At 36.6% G+C, this 14891-nt stretch overlaps 1 protein-coding gene across 12 annotated transcripts in view; it reads left to right on the forward strand.

Annotated features, from left to right (window-relative positions):
• Lrrc4c (leucine rich repeat containing 4C) overlaps positions 1 to 14891 on the forward strand; it is a 1368573-nt gene that overhangs the window by 1332896 nt on the left and 20786 nt on the right. For all 12 annotated transcript variants that reach the window (XM_087651931.1, XM_087651929.1, XM_087651928.1 and 9 more), the window contains 1 exon segment: positions 6649 to 6701. The gene's annotated coding sequence lies outside the window, so the exon portion shown is untranslated.

Consider the following 14891-nt stretch of genomic DNA (forward strand, 5'->3'; position numbering starts at 1 on the left):
TTGGCTACTGGACGTGTAGCTTCCATATATCCACCACTACGCATATTGGCTAAGGGTAGCTACATTCACTCCCAAGAGCCTCCCCCAACCCAGCTCTCTGGCACTTTCTAAAGATTCTTTAAAGTGCTCTAAAGACCTCCCACTGTTTAGGAATATAAAAGAATTTTCTTCTTTAGTCTACAAAACTTAGTTGTCTATCATGTATCAAATGTTAAAACCATGCCATGAATGCCAGTGGATGAACTGTGGAACTTGTAGATGTATGCTTGTTTGAAAAAAAATACATAAATCAACTGTGGGTATAAAGTCATTTTGAATGCTGCAGTTCCTTCCTAAACACATTGACAAGTGGTTTATATAATACACAGTGGAAGAGTAGAAGGTCATCTGAAGGTACACTGACAGCTTGTTAATCTGGTATTTTTAAGCTGAAGAAAGAACAAGGCCAACATCATGGTTTATATATTTGCTTAATACTTATCATATATATGTATATATGTATATAAAATATTAGTGTGTGTGTTAAGTATAATATTTAAGGATAACACGCTTTAGAAAATCTGAGCATATAAATTTGCTATTCTGTTATCTTGGAATATTTTTTCTCCTACATAATTTGATGTCTGAATTTCTTCTTGTCATTCCTTCATTTGTATGACTCTTTTTCTGAAGCATTTTTTATAAATAAATCAATGTAAATTTCCTCTTTATATTAGCTGTTCCATCAATCTTTTATTTCCTTTCCAGTACTTGTCTCTGAGTACTATATTATTGAACAATTTTGTTTACTATTTATCTAATCTTAATAGTTAATTTTCATGAGATGAGACTGCAATTCTATCAAAATCACTGTAAAATTCCTAGTGACTTCAGTCATCTCTTGTGTTTAGCAACTCTTCATTTAATGTTGAAGTTACAAAGTATGAAAGGCATTAACGTTTGATATTAGTGTGCTAATGTTCAAATAGAACTAGAAATAGACAAAGCAAATCAGTTAGGTCCTGAATGTTTAGGATGATGATGATGGTGGTGGTGGTGGTGTGGTGATGATGATGATAAAACAACTATGTTTTAATATATTTTAAAATAATATAGAAATGTCCTCTTGAAATTATATTAGACATTTTACCAAAGTATTATGGTATATAGAATATAAACTTTTAGAATATAAGACTAGCATCATATCTGAAGCAACGGTGACATAAGACTGAATATGACCATGAGTTTAGACAGAAGAGGCAGTATTTGTCTTTGCTAAAGCCATGGGAGAGTTTACCAGTGCATGTTAAGAAGGACTATGAATTCTGGGGAACATCTGGATGGATGCAAAAACTACAACTCTCACTTGGTGTGAAAAAGAAAATGCTTAGCTTTCTGACAATTTAGTTATAGGCATTTTCTAGTAGATTCCATGAAGAAGTTTTATTTTGTTGTTTTTTTTTTCTTGGTTGGTTTTTGTTGTTGTTGTTGTTGTTGTTGTTGTTGTTGTTGTTGTTGTTGTTTTCTAATAGGGACAAATGCTGACTAGGTTTAAGTTTGATTGGGGTCAATTCATTCAATTCTATGCATTCTTTTTTTTTCTTTCTTTCTTTTTTTTAATAACTTGAGTATTTCTTATATACATTTCGAGTGTTATTCCCTTTCCTGGTTTCCGGGCAAACATCCCCCTCCCCCCTCCCCTTCCTTATGGGTGTTCCCCTCCCAACCCTCCCCCCATTGCCGCCCTCCCCCCATAGACTAGTTCACCGGGGGTTCAGTCTTAGCAGGACCCAGGGCTTCCCCTTCCACTGGTGCTCTTACTAGGATATTCATTGCTACCTATGGGGTCAGAGTCCAGGGTCAGTCCATGTATAGTCTTTAGGTAGTGGCTTAGTCCCTGGAAGCTCTGGTTGCTTGGCATTGTTGTAATTTTGGGGTCTCGAGCCCCTTCAAGCTCTTCCAGTTCTTTCTCTGATTCCTTCAATAGGGGACCTATTCTCAGTTCAGTGGTTTGCTGCTGGCATTCGCCTCTGTATTTGCTGTATTCTGGCTGTGTCTCTCAGGAGCGATCTACATCCAGCTCCTGTCGGTCTGCACTTCTTTGCTTCATATTCTTGATAACACTGTGTCTATGTCGTGCCACTGGCATACAGCACCCACCTCACATAGTTATAAAGGGTATACAGCATACCTTCTTTCATGATGGTATTATGGAAACTGTACCCCAAAGATCTTATCAGAGGCTTAAGAAACATGCCCGATTGTTCTAGTTTGACTAAGAAATTTAGAAGTACTGATCATCTGAGGTGACTGAGTAACATTACAGGATAACAATGATTAAGAGGACCCTCAGTGAAAAACTAGAAGCTTTCTGAATTTGTTAGAACTAAAATCTTTTGAATTTTCTACAGAGTAGAGAGAAATTCGGTGTATCACCCGTGGGGACTCTTTGTGATTCTTTTATGACATTAGCTTAATGACAACAGCCAGAGACACATGAAAATCTGATTCTGAGTCTTACAACCAGTTCACAGTTCCCGGAGAGATGGTTTTCTGAGGTCTTCTCTCACAGGGTAACCTGTGTTACAGAAAAGGCTTTAGCAATTTTCATCCCCTCTTACTTTCCCCTAGGATCTCTGTTGTTATTGTTCAGGGTTTTGAAAAGGAAACACAGTCAGGTCAGGGAAAAGGCGCACAGAGTGTTTGGGGCAGTAGACACCAATGTGAAAATTCTGTGTATCATTCACGGTGGGCTATTTTGTGTCATTTATCTTCACTTGTGTGAGGACTCAGATAAGTCACGCATGAGTCTGCTAGCCTTGATCCATCCTTCATCACCACTCTCATGGAGATAAATGTCACAGCTCTCATATGTCCTTTCACAGTAGACATTCAGATTATTAAGAGTAGAGGTCAGCCTCATGCTATTATTGAAAGGCCAAGAACACTCTGAATGTACCGTTTCCTATGTTCGCACACCTTGTTTTGGCTCCACATTATCTGCTACAGAAATGAATGCGTAGTATCTGTACCTTGATGCATTTATAGATACCTCTTAATTCCAACAGAAAATACCTTTTTCAAGTAAATGCAAACCACTTACACTGTGGTGATAAATTGACTGATTGATTCATTGCAGATTGTCTTTGTTATTGGTGTGATCACAGACAAAATGAAAAGAATACAGTGGGAATACATAATAAGCAAGTGCTTGAAAGTCTTTTCCTGAACAAGTCCCATGTGAAAGAACCAAGTCACTCCCCAAAAAAACTAAATAAAAAAAAGTGAGACATAACATTTGAGCTGTGATATTAGAGAAACAATGTGGATTCCTTGGCTTTTAGAAAGAAAGAACCGTAGCACCAGTGAACTCTAATGGCTCAGTGAAGTAAATGGGTTCTTTATCATCTCTATACTTAGGGTATAGAGATGAGTACACACTACAAGGCAACTGAGCCATAGGACATCTTTATCATTCAGCTGCTGGATTGAGTGAGTACAGAAGATGGAGGACATTTCTATTGTCATCATGCATTGCTTCTTTATTACCTTGGTTGCTATTCTCCATGAGGAGCAATGATGTAAAAGAGTTTTTCACAACTCAGAGCCAAATATTGGTGTTATAATAATGGTTTATCAATGGAATGTATGTTTGAGTCCTGATTCTTACAAAAAAGGCCATAAATTTGTAAAAGAGCAAGAAGATAATATATGGGAGGGATAGGAGGCAGGAAAGGAAAATAGAACAAAGATATAATTATAATATTTTCTCAAAAATGATAATATAAACATTAAACATTGTCATAATTAATACATCTGACCTGTAAATGTGTAATTGTTTTACTTTATTTAAGTTAATTAATTTATTTTGCATTCTAATATCAGCCTCCTCTCCTCCAAGTTCACCCTCACATATCTCTTCCTCCCATTCCCCACTTCCTTTCTCATCTGACCATGGGGCAGCCCCCAACCCTTGCGTATTACCTCACCCAAGCACATCAAGTCACTGCGTTACAGATCTACTCCAGTGTTCCAGGGACCAGTATAGAGACCAAGCTGCCTATCTGCTACATAGGTCCAGGGAGCAAACAAATGTACAAGTACTTGGTAATAAATTTGTGGTAACTAAATATCAGTTTAAAATCTAGGTGTACCTTATAGAAGAAGGGGAAATAGAACAAAGATATAATATAAAGAAGGGAGATAGGATAGGGGGCTTATGGATGAGAAAGGGAGAAACATTTGAAATATAAACAAAAAACTATCTAATAAAAAATAAAACAATCTGGACACACACACACACACACACACACACACACTAGAAAGTAACTGATATTACTTTGAGTGCTGAACAGAGAAAATTACAATTGGATGTTAAGTTTGATAGGATTATGTCTCTGGAGAAACGATAGCAAAAATGAGTACAGATTTTGAATTAGAATATAGAACAGTCCAATTTTACAAAGGAAACACAATGAATCAGGAGGTAATTTTGGAGCTGTCTAGAGTCTTGATAACAGAAATAAAATCATATATATGTTGGGTTAATCATAGAGTCATAAGGGCCAAAGCTAAGAAATACGAGAACCAGAAGTTATATGTGTGAGTATAGACTGAGTTACTATGAAAATCAATGCTCACAACAAATTGCTTTGTACATATTTTATTTCATAATTGAGTATGTTACATTGCTCATAAAATACTAAAATATTTTCAACATGAAAATTTTGTTTGAATATATATTTTTAGAGTGATCACATTTATCATGTTATTTCAAGTGATGGGCTTAAGAAAGTGGTTATATATACTGATCTGAAAGCTAGTTGAATTCAATAACCAATATCAAATAATCAGGGACTTGACAAAAATGCCCTCTCTCCCTATATCTATTCAATTTAGCGCTTGATGTTATAGCCAGAGCATTAAGATCACAAAAGAAGATCAATGGGGTACAAATTGGCAAAGAAGAACTCAAGGTATCACTATTTGCAGATGATAGGATAGTACACATACATGACCCCAAAAATTCTACCAGAGAACTTCTACAGCTGATAAACAACCTCAGCAAATTTTAGAATCTTAAGTAGTTAGTAGATGGAATCTAAAGCTACTGAACTGATGCTTAGTTTGTGACTATAGAGTAAATTCTAGCACAGGGACTCTCCAGGGTTCAGTATTCCATGAAGTAAAATATCTGTAGTAGATACACAGTAGAGTGATCACTGGGGAATTAGAAAAATTAATAGAATAGCTTCCTAGCAGTCAAGTGTGAGATGTTTTTCAGAAAGTAGAGACTGGTAGTTACTATGTAAAATCCTACTGAACTTTGAGGAATATGAAAATTGAGAATTAGTTTCTTGATTCAATAATAGAATCTCCTTTCATCCTTTGGTTTTTGCCTCACACACTTCTTTCTATCTCCTGTGCTTTCCTTGAGGTGCTGTTAGTACCATGCCCATCACCTTCTAGTCTATGCTTCACATGCCCTATGGGAGGATAGCCAAGATTTCTTACAAAATTAAGATTTGCTAGCAGTTATTATGAAGTTGAGTTTACATATTTTTCAGATTAATAACTTCAAAATTACATATTATCACTAAAATCTCTCTCACTAAAACTCAGTTCTATTTGTTTAATGATAATGTTGACTACTAATAGTGAATAGCTTTGTAAAAGTGTTTATTTTACTCTCTGTTACAAATGAAGCCATCTCACACATTAAAATACCCACCATTGAAACTCGTTTGTTGAACTAACAGGATATGCTACCTACTAAGGCCTCCTTGTCCAAGTTAACCAGAGTTCTTATTTTCATTTCTTCTTCACTGCTTAAAGATTTAAATATGTGCTTACCCCACTCCGTATTCTCTCATCCAGCTACCAATAGAATTCTTCATGATTTCATATTCATTCCAGTGTTTGATTTCAATTTCTGATTGTGTGATTTCCCTATCTGCAGTTGCCTGGGTCTCATCTCAGTACAATTGTCTGTATCAAACAAATCTTCAATCTTGAGATAAATTACTGTAATTGTTAGGTTTAAAAAGTATTTATTTAATTTCACTTATACTAGAAGAAACACAAATTCTGTCATCTAGTGTATCATTGCTTTATACATTGTGTGGTTCTCAAATTTTGATTATACTTTCCATCTTCTTTGCATAACACTTCTCAAAGAAAATATGTGTAATTTTTTCTTGTTTTTAAATATAAGGGAAAAAATACCCAAATAAAATCTGTACCAGATACTTATGTTAAACTCTTAACATGTCATTTGGCATTTCTAATTGGATAATGTTTAACTCTCAACTGCCCACTTATTTTAGGCATTGTTTGATTTGATCCATGAGGTGATTATGACTGGGACATTCTATCACAAAGAAAAATTGATGTGCGTAAGCTCACAAATCTAATAAATGAAAACCAATTGTGGACTGCAGATCTGAATCCAAATGCATGGTTTTCTTGTCGTCATTAGAGAAGTGCATTATTCCAAATGGCCAATGGTTAAAATAGATGCCTTGGCTTTCTGCCCAGAGCTGTGTTAAAATACAGTGGTGATTCAATAAATACTGTCACCAGTGGTATCTGTGTAGTTGGTCATGGCCGATCAAGAAATGTGCTGGATTGTTCCAATGGATAAGGTTTATTTTTGTTTTTGTTTTTTAGGTTGGCAAACACGTTGCCTATTTACTGCATAGAGACCCCTAATGGAGAACAAGGTGGGTGATGTGATTCATTCTAAATGGTTCCTACAATATGCTGAACACTACAACAGCAGCTAACATGACGTGGCTCATTATATGCTGTCAAATCCGATAACAGCAATGACAGACTTCCCCCGCCGAAGCAATTTGTAGGAAGCCCAGCCACTACAAAAAAGGAACTGAATTAAAACAACAATAACAACAGCAACAAAGCCCTACAAAATGGCAGAAATAACCTGTCCGCTGAGTCTTATTTTCTGATTCTGTGTAGGTTTCCTTTTGAGATAGGCATAGTGCTTCCTGAGAGATAACTGATCTTGAGAATAGCTTCTCTTGTGAAACACTCTTCCTTCACAACATTGTATAGAATAAATATTTTTGCATAGGTCTTGGGGTTTGTAAGCACAACTTTTATGTGGCTCTCCTCTGAGAACAGCCCTGATAGACCACCAATCATAGTTCCTCCAATGAATAGCCCCTCCCTTCATCTCCCTCCCCCTCCCCTTCTCCCTTTCCCTCTCTCTTCCCCCCTCTCTCTCACAAACAAACAAACACACACACACACACACACACACACACACACACACACACGCACACACACTTTTTTTTTTAATTTCTATGACCACAACAGCCACAATGATAATCCTACTTATGGAGGCCTAAGGCCACGAGGCAGAAGGCCGGATAAAGACTCTTTCTTTATGATTATGCATCCCTTTGTCTCACTAAATTGCAATCTCCTGGAGGAGGCCAACTTTATCCAGTGCCTGTAAATCATATTCCTTCCACATTACAGTATAGTGACCAAATCAGTCAATTATTAGTCTGGAACAAGTGTATAATAAAAGAAGGGGAGAGTGTATAATATCCTGCCTTCTCTGTCCTTTAGCACTGGCACTGACATTGTGTACTTAAAAAAAAAGACAGATTTGCTTAGGAAAAGAAGGAAGAAATGAAAAAATCCATCAATCAAATGGATCTCTGTGGCCAAATTAAAGACCGGAGAAATTCTGATTACTTGAAATATTTTTTTTCCTCTGGCCACAAGGCACAATGCCCTGAAAATGTTTGTTTATTTTGGAAGGCAAAAGCTGGTCTGAAGCAATTTTCTTTATTTTTATATTCAAATGCCTATAAAACAGAAAAGCACTGGAGACCTATTCATTGCTCACAAATGATCTATAGGGTAATAATGTGCTGGCTTTTCCAGCTGTGCTGCACTTTGGTACTATCTTGGGTTTAATTGAAAATATGCTGTGACCTTGGTTTTGTTCACTGGGCGAAGGGGGGGTATAATTGGCATGAAGCCTCTGAAGAACTCTCTTTTCAACGAATGTCATTTGGTTAATTTGGGGTTCGCCTGAGGGAAATAATGTGTGAAGTCCTGTAAATACAAGGCACCTTTTATTCACATGGCATTAACATGAAGTTAACAGCTTTTTTAAAATCAGCACTTTATTTTGCAAAACCCATTTGTTGATTCCTAAATGCTATCAGTATGATAATAGTATTGTCCTTAACAGTCTCATGTTTCATTATAATTAAATAAACAGCTTTAGGATTGCAGTCCAAAAATGTCTATGCTCCATTCTTAACTTAAGGAGTTTCCATAGAAACTGTGGGCAGTAAGTTTAACTGACATTCATTGGGCTTGAGGCTATATGGAGCTTTGATATCTCTATTTTCCTCTCCATCATCGTGCACGTGAATCTTCTTTGCTTCATTAAACCCTTAAAACCATCACTTGCTCCAAGTCTGCTCCTCCCTCTCTTTGTCCCTCAACCCTTCCTCCTCTTCCCCCTTCTCCTGCTTTTCCCTTTCTCTGTCTCTTATTAACATCGAGGAAGTAATTTGGACTCAGTTAGATCTAACAAATGCAATAATACTAAAATGCACTCTGATACTTAAGTGTAATTGTGTTATTAGCTGGAAATGTTTTTCTTCAAAAATAAAAAGAATTGAGAGTGAAGTTTACCAATGTAATGCATGCTGGCAGGAAGGAAACTCTGGTTACAAGTTTGTGGTGCATGTATCAAGATCCACTTTCCTCTTCAGCCATGATTATTCCTTGATTTATTCAAGTGAGGTGGAATGTTTTTCTCAGCCTCAACTTTCAGAAGGCAGCAGGACCACATTTGATTATATTAATACAGGAGAATAGAATAGTTGTTCTGGGAAAGAAAAAAAAACATACTATCAGGATCCAGAGACTTTGTTAGGTGTTTTTGTCTAAGTTGTCAACTAACAAACTTCACAAAAAAGAAATGAACCTGATGGTACAAGTTTAGACTGCACCCCAAGTAATTACAGCAACGTAGAGAGGTGTGGAAGTATGCAATCTTAGTTTCACAAAAACAGCATGAATGTGAACACATCTAAACCATGGGGTTTTACTAGGCTTAAAGGTAATAATTCAATTATGCCTTGGGACACCAGCCTGTCATCCTAGCTACTCAGAAGGCTGAGTCCAGATAGTCTCAATTTTAACGGCAGTCTGATCTATAGAGTAAGTTCAGACCTGTCCTGTCTATCTATACAGGGATAAAAAGACCGGTCTGGAAAACTCAATGGCACCTTATCTCAAAATAAAATATAAAAACAAGTGTGAGGGCCTAGTAATATAGCTAAACGGTAGCCTCTAGCATCTGAATTAAATGTCAACTGAAGTGTCAGAGGAAGAATTATTCATCAATACAGCAGTAAATTATAAGAGCACTCTTTCCCTCTTGCTTCATAAGGAAGTTGAAAAGGTGGTTTCCGCTTTATGCAAAGTTTATATAGTTATTTGGAACCACAGTACCTAAACATCACATATATGTTACAGCAGTTCAAGGAAAAGATTTAGACAGATACGGAATCAATCACTAGCTATACCACTGGGGATAAAATTCAAATGTGCAGTATTTGATTCCTCATTTAATGGCAGCATCATGAGTCATAATTCTTGGAACTGTTCAGGAATATATATATGTATATATATATGTGTGTGTGTATATATATATATATATAAAGTAACATACATATGTGCTACTTAACTTCTGTAAAAACATGCACTATGGGCTATAACTTCTGTCAATCTCACTCCATTTTTCTTATGCTTTTCGTTCTCAATATGGATTCAAAGCAGAGAAAAATATCAAACAAAAACAATCTCCAAGTTAAACTTAATATATATAGTTTAAAATAATCTCATAAAAGGTTTATGAAAATTAAAATAACATGAAATCAATGGCAGAAGAAAAAAAAACCTACTGAGAAGGATACAAAATAGAGCTTCAGAGTTGCTGAGAATATAATCCTGCTATCCTGAATGAGATAACTGACTTTATCCTATTTCTAGGAGCCTTTTCCAATGTTAAACACCTCAAATTCATTATTTCTAATTTTGGGCTTCTCTTCCAAGATGTACGGGCTAAATGCCAACTGATATGACTTAGAGTTCATCTTTCTAGTGAAGGTGAAAGGAAGATAATCTGTTGGGCTGGAGGCAAAGAAAGGAGAGGACAGATATGTGCATCTGTCTCAGACCTGTGACGAAATGTCTCCTCGTGCTCCCAAAGAACTGAAAAATGAAGCCACAGGATGAACAAGGTGTTGATTTTGTTTAGCAATATGAGTAAGCACTGGGGTTGGAGAAAAATAGTAAAAAATACATTTTTAAAGAACTAAACAACTAAATTTTCACTGGTAAAGGATGCCGGATAACTGAAGGATTAGTAAGAATCTCTGTGATGAAACATGAGGAAGCACAGCTAGAACCAAGCTCACTGAGACAAGACTCCTCATGAAAGCAGTTATTTGTAAAGTACTATTAAGACACACATTCATGGAAAAACCCAGGTATACAGGGTTAATCAGGACATTGTCGAATAACTTTGTGGGTTATTGGTGCTCCTTTTACTGCTGTGCATCTGTAAATGCTTCATTATGATACTCCTATATAACTGTTAGAAGAATTGTCTTAAGTCACAAGCTCCATTTTAAATCAGATGTCTAATTTAAAGTTATATATTAGAATGCCTTAAACCACACAGACAGCCCCATAGATAGCCATGCTATTCACTGTAGTGCAAGCATATAAACCACCCAGCCCATCTGTCCAAGCACTCCTGTCTATTAGGATTCCTTATCCATGTAATGTGATCCACGATACCATTGACAATCATATAAGTGTGGTTTAATTTCATATTTTAGTTTTTATATGAAAATTAATTATAAATAGAAGCTTATAATTGTCATCCATGAATTAAATATAGACATTTGGCTGTCTTCATGTTACCTTGACATGCCAATATAGAAAACTTCAGAAGGGCCACTGTAGATGGAGGCTACAGGCAGTTAGTTTGTTAAGGGAAAAAGAAGCAATTGTCACCAGAGACAAAGTCTCTCATGGGTTATGCATTGCCAAGTGGTCATGTGGACATGCCTAACCACATAAGCTTATAGATGACACTAACTCGAATAGGTAGGTTTTGTGTGTGTGTGTATGTGTGTGTGTGTGTGTGTGTGTGTGTGTGTGTGTGTTTGATAATAATCATCATAGAAGAAGTCATAAGAGTTGGTGGAGAAAATAGGAAGAGTAAGAAAGGAGAGAAAGAGAGGTATAGGGATGTAAATAGAGTTTATTCATGTGTGAGATTCTTCAAAATATGAAAGCTTTAAGAACTATGAAAGAAACACTAAGATAATACTTAAGAAATGATTGCTGAATTGTTTTATTAGAACTTCATATACAATTGTGGGCCACATTTTACCTGTAGACAGAGCTGGTTTCCAAACACTGACATTAGAGTTTCACATTTTTCTGCATATCTGTTCTGTCCTTGTCCTTGGTGGTTGCAGCTTTGAGAGTGGGAATAGACAACTTGAGAGCCACAGCCACCCTCACCAGCCTTTACATTTTTGTGGTGATTTTTACTTAGGTTTTCATTACCTTTATCTTTCTACTATGCACTTGGCATAGAAATAAAGCATGTATTGTTTTCTGAATGGCAGACAAAGTCTGAGTTACATTATTTTTACCCAATATCTGGAATATCCATATTCAATGATGCCTTGTGCTTTCTAAGGCATTTTTTGTTCTTTGTTGTTGTTGTTGCTTAAGTGCATGTAATGTATTGTGAACACATCCCCCTACTCAGTTATCTTGTTTCCCCTCCCACAGCTCATGACCCACTTATTCCTCACAACCAGTCCTTTTGCTGCCTCTCTTTTACACTCTCTCCTCTCCTTTCACGTGCATGTGTGTGCATGCATGCATGCATGTGTGTGTGTTTGTTTGTTTATTTTGTACATCCTATGCAATTGCTATTATGTATCCATAATTGCCATTGTAATGTCATTTCCAGGGTTTTACAATGAGCCTCCCACCCTACGCTCTGGCTCTTTTTAAAATGGAATGTGTGGTTTTTTTTTAATGAACTCTTCAGAGAACAAAGACAGATGGTGGGAGAAGCAACCATGAAGGGATTTTTATCTAAAGTAACAAAAGTAGATTAACTACTGACGATTGAAAGAACAGCATACCCTGGCCTCCTTCCTTGTCCCTTCAAGATGCTGAGGGGTACTTCCTTGTTTAGTTTTTTTTCATGCATATGTCTAAATGTTTCTTTTGCCATCTTTACTGCAATATATACACTAGAGGTACAGAGAAACACAAGGTGTTTTTACTTTGTAAGGTGCTATGTTAAGTGAAACCCATTAATATTAAAACTGAGTCCTCAGCCTTCAAGTCTCAATGACAACTTGAGAGCAAATACAAGGCCGTGCAGTGGGGCCACTCACTTCCAATGTGCACAACCTAAGGCTAATGTGAAAGCAGGGCTGCCTCAAAAACAATAAATAAGAATCCAATTTTCAGATGTCTGCATTTGCTGAATGGTTTCCTCTTTTGTGGTCATTAAGGTGAAACAAAGAAATCACTGATTCCAGTCATTTCCGTTATCTGACTTGTCATCACCGAGGTTTCCTCATTATGCACTGTTAACAGGGTTGAGGTTACTTGAAACCAGTTTCCAGTTCCAATTAGGAGGACATCCCTGCTATCTGCATTCTGATTAAATGCATTGCCTGGAAATCACAGAAAGTCTGTTCTATTTCCTTCCCTTGTTTAGATCTCATAAACACAGACTCAATTAAAGAGTTTCTTTATCAGGCTTCTGTGGGTCATTTTACTGAATTTATTAAACTCTTAAGTCATGCTAAACTATAAGATATGTGGCCTAGAGATTCAGTAAGAGGCTAAACTAGATATTCAGGACTTGCCCCTCCTGTGTTTTAGACACAGAACTGTACAAAAGTCAGAACATCTAATAACACGAGCTCAGGAGTTCTGATGAAATGGAAACATGAGTTTCTGAAATTTCCAAGGTAGATACAGAAAAACCATGACATTGTATTAGGCTTTATTTTAAGATCATGATTTCTACCCCAGGCCATCATTGTTTCAGAAGTTTTTAGGAAGGACACTGTTAGTTTCCTGTTCCCAATACATACTACTGTTGCCTTGCTCTGACTTAAATATGCTCTCCTCAGTTTCCTATCCTCCTCTGTCATGAAGACTAAAAAGTCTCTTTAATTCCTTTATATAGAGCATGCACAACTGAGTGTGTGTGTGTGTGTGTGTGTGTGTGTGTGTGTGTGTGTGTGTGTGTGTGTGTTCACCATTGGGATTGTTTCATTCCTCCTAGTTTCTATTCCGCTCCACTTCACTACACGTCCTTGCTTTCTCCCATTCACATTTGCTGTCATTCTCTTGCTACCTAACTGGTATTTACTTTCAAACCACCCTTTTTTTGTCCCGATTCATTACCTTCTTCACTATTAGTAGAGCTATAACTCTGTTCAAATTTTTCTAGAGTTTTGCGTAAATCCTTGGGCAGTCACTTGTCTACTGTCCTATGCAGTCACATCCTTAGATATGTGGGCATAAGCATGAATAGGTGAGTACATTGCCTGGCTCTCAGTGGGCACTCAACAAACATTACGGAGGGCAATGTCTGTCTGTCTCTCCCTCAGAACACTAGATGTTTTTCTCATTATAACCAAGGTATGTTACTCTATCTCAGGTCTGCAAGGTCTTCCTGACTGCTAAACCCTGCTGGTTCTCTCTGAACTAATAATTATCCACTAACAACACTCACTCATTCAGTGTGGGGCATAGCATTGCTTTATGACTCAATCATCTCTGCTAGGCTAGTTTTAGTATTCTGTTTCAAATGATCAATGAGGGAGACTTACAGAATTTCAGAAATTCCCTCTGGGTGCTGTGTTGGTAAGCATGCTTAGACATATATTAACAGTGCTGAAGGGAACTTTAAAAATTCTCTTTCTCAATGCTACCATAAAATGAATCCTAGATATGTTTAATGATTTTTGCTAGGGGTTTTATATATATAGCTTTGGTTACTGTCTAGGAAATTGGAGCTATGTACTCTTTAATAATGAACAAGGAAGTAAGCACTGAGGAAAACATTGGAAGGTGGTTTTTACAATCTGAATGACTCTGTACGCATGCTATTTATTCTCTTCAGATTGCCTCACGTAGCAATTTAAATTGCATTACTCATTACAAAAATCCATATGCCTTTTGGGTGTTATTGTTGCTTTGTTTGTTTTCAGTCTATGGAGGCAATGATGACCTTGACACAAGGCATTTCCTAAGGATTAATGAGCAGTTGGGGGTTAATGACTATCAATTCCTCCCAGCTAGTCATCAATCCAAAGGAAGCATAGGCATCAAGGCCATTAACTGCATTACCAACTTTCTGAACTCAGATTCTTCTTTGCCTGACTTGCTAAGGACTTTCTTTCTGGATGTTCAAAAGCTTTCACTTACCTGAATAAGATCAGAAAAAATTGTTATTCATTACTTTCTTATTTGGTATTTTGTTTTATACACACACACACACACACACACACACACATGTTAAATATGCACATATATGAGAGAGATTAATGAAAACCAATCATTTTGAGTTAATACATATGCCATATATAAATATACATATATCAAATAAGTGGAAATAAAAGAAAATATCCGGATATTGAGTTCCTTTGGGCTACTCTAGTTAGCACAATTTGAGAAGCTTGGACTTGTTTTCTTGTGTGTGTGTGTGTGTGTGTGTGTGTGTGTGTGTGTGTGTGTGTGTGTGTTAAAATAAACTCTAAAATATACCTTATTTAATCCAAATATAAAACATATTA

The sequence above is a fragment of the Rattus norvegicus genome, chromosome 3, assembly GCF_021556685.1.
Source record: "Rattus norvegicus strain SHRSP/BbbUtx chromosome 3, alternate assembly SHRSP_T2T, whole genome shotgun sequence".
Taxonomy (NCBI): domain Eukaryota; kingdom Metazoa; phylum Chordata; class Mammalia; order Rodentia; family Muridae; genus Rattus; species Rattus norvegicus.